The sequence below is a fragment of the Procambarus clarkii genome, chromosome 63, assembly GCF_040958095.1.
Source record: "Procambarus clarkii isolate CNS0578487 chromosome 63, FALCON_Pclarkii_2.0, whole genome shotgun sequence".
NCBI lineage: Eukaryota > Metazoa > Arthropoda > Malacostraca > Decapoda > Cambaridae > Procambarus > Procambarus clarkii.
In genome coordinates, this window is record NC_091212.1 from 1,806,302 (window position 1) to 1,809,239 (window position 2,938).

The following is a 2,938-nucleotide window of genomic DNA, read 5'->3' on the forward strand; positions in this document are numbered from 1 at the left end:
CACAGTGGGCGCCGGGCTGGGAGTGTCACAGTGGGCGCCGGGCTGGGAGTGTCACAGTGGGCGCCAGGCTGGGAGTGTCACAGTGGGCGCCGGGCTGGGTGTGTCACAGTGGGCGCCGGGCTGGGTGTCACAGTGGGCGCCGGGCTGGGTGTGTCACAGTGGGCGCCGGGCTGGGTGTCACAGTGGGCGCCGGCTGGGAGTGTCACAGTGGGCGCCGGGCTGAGGTGTCACAGTGGGCGCCGGGCTGGGTGTCACAGTGGCGCCGGGCTGGGAGTGTCACAGTGGGCGCCGGGCTGGGGTGTGTCACAGTGGCGCCGGGCTGGGGAGTGTCACAGTGGGCGCCGGGCGGGGAGTGTCACAGGTGGCGCCGGCTGGGATTGTCACAGTGGGCGCCGGCTGGGAGTTGTCACAGTGGGCGCCGGGCTGGTGGTGTCACAGTGGGCGCCGGCAGGGAGTGTCACAGTGGGCGCCAGGGCAGGGATGTGTCACAGTGGGCGCCGGCTAGGATGTGTCACAGTGGGCGCCGGGCTGGGAGTGTCACAGTGGGCGCCGGGCTGGGTGTGTCACAGTGGGCGCCGGGCTGGGTGTGTCACAGTAGGCGCCGGGCTGGGAGTGTCACAGTGGGCGCCGGGCTGGGAGTGTCACAGTGGGCGCCGGGCTGGGAGTGTCACAGTGGGCGCCAGGCAGGGAGTGTCACAGTGGGCGCCAGGCAGGGAGTGTCACAGTGGGCGCCGGGCTGGGAGTGTCACAGTGGACGCCGGCTGGGTGTGTCACAGTGAGCGCCGGGCTGGGTGTGTCACAGTGGGCGCCGGGCTGGGTAGTGTCACAGTGGGCGCCGGGCTGGGAGTGTCACAGTGGGCGCCAGGCTGGGAGTGTCACAGTGGGCGCCAGGCTAGGAGTGTCACAGTGGGCGCCGGGCTGGGTGTGTCACAGTGGGCGCCGGGCTGGGTGTGTCACAGTGGGCGCCGGGCTGGGTGTGTCACAGTGGGCGCCAGGCAGGAGGTGGTCACAGTGGGCGCCAGGCAGGGAGTGTCACAGTGGGCGCCGGGCTGGGAGTGTCACAGTGGGCGCCGGGCTGGGTGTGTCACAGTGGGCGCCGGGCTGGGTGTGTCACAGTGGGCGCCGGGCTGGGAGTGTCACAGTGGGCGCCGGGCATGGGTAGTGTCACAGTGGGCGCCGGCTGGGAGTGTCACAGTGGGCGCCGGGCTGGGAGTGTCACAGTGGGCAACGGGCTGGGAGTGTCACAGTGGGCGCCGGGCTGGGTGTGTCACAGTGGGCGCCGGGCTGGGGGTGTACAGTGGGCGCCGGGCTGGGAGTGTCACAGTGGGCGCCGGGCTGGGAGTGTCACAGTGGGCGCCAGGCAGGGAGTGTCACAGTGGGCGCCAGGCAGAGAGTGTCACAGTGGGCGCCGGGCTGGGAGTGTCACAGTGGGCGCCGGGCTGGGTGTGTCACAGTGGGCGCCGGGCTGGGTGTGTCACAGTGGGCGCCGGGCTGGGTGTGTCACAGTAGGCGCCGGGCTGGGAGTGTCACAGTGGGCGCCGGGCTGGGAGTGTCACAGTGGGCGCCGGGCTGGGAGTGTCACAGTGGGCGCCAGGCAGGGAGTGTCACAGTGGGCGCCAGGCAGGGAGTGTCACAGTGGGCGCCGGGCTGGGAGTGTCACAGTGGACGCCGGGCTGGGTGTGTCACAGTGGGCGCCGGGCTGGGTGTGTCACAGTGGGCGCCGGGCTGGGTGTGTCACAGTGGGCGCCGGGCTGGGAGTGTCACAGTGGGCGCCAGGCTGGGAGTGTCACAGTGGGCGCCAGGCTAGGAGTGTCACAGTGGGCGCCGGGCTGGGTGTGTCACAGTGGGCGCCGGGCTGGGTGTGTCACAGTGGGCGCCGGGCTGGGTGTGTCACAGTGGGCGCCAGGCAGGGAGCGTCACAGTGGGCGCCAGGCAGGGAGTGTCACAGTGGGCGCCGGGCTGGGAGTGTCACAGTGGGCGCCGGGCTGGGTGTGTCACAGTGGGCGCCGGGCTGGGTGTGTCACAGTGGGCGCCGGGCTGGGAGTGTCACAGTGGGCGCCGGGCAGGGAGTGTCACAGTGGGCGCCTGGCTGGGAGTGTCACAGTGGGCGCCGGGCTGGGAGTGTCACAGTGGGCAACGGGCTGGGAGTGTCACAGTGGGCGCCGGGCTGGGTGTGTCACAGTGGGCGCCGGGCTGGGTGTGTTACAGTGGGCGCCGGGCTGGGAGTGTCACAGTGGGCGCCGGGCTGGGAGTGTCACAGTGGGCGCCAGGCAGGGAGTGTCACAGTGGGCGCCAGGCAGGGAGTGTCACAGTGGGCGCCGGGCTGGGAGTGTCACAGTGGGCGCCGGGCTGGGTGTGTCACAGTGGGCGCCGGGCTGGGTGTGTCACAGTGGGCGCCAGGCAGGGAGTGTCACAGTGGGCGCCAGGAAGGGAGTGTCACAGTGGGCGCCGGGCTGGGAGTGTCACAGTGGGCGCCGGGCTGGGTGTGTCACAGTGGGCGCCGGGCTGGGTGTGTCACAGTGGGCGCCGGGCTGGGAGTGTCACAGTGGGCGCCGGGCAGGGAGTGTCACAGTGGGCGCCGGGCTGGGAGTGTCACAGTGGGCGCCGGGCTGGGAGTGTCACAGTGGGCGCCGGGCTGGGAGTGTCACAGTGGGCGCCGGGCTGGGTGTGTCACAGTGGGCGCCGGGCTGGGTGTGTCACAGTGGGCGTCGGGCTGGGAGTGTCACAGTGGGCGCCAGGCTGGGAGTGTCACATTGGGCGCCGGGCTAGGTGTGTCACAGTGGGCGCCGGTCTGGGAGTGTCACCGTGGGCGCCGGGCTGGGAGTGTCACAGTGGGCGCCGGGCTGGGTGTGTCACAGTGGGCGCCTGGCAGGGTGTGTCACAGTGGGCGCCGCGCTGGGAGTGTCACTGTGGGCGCCGGGCAGGGAGTGTCACAGTG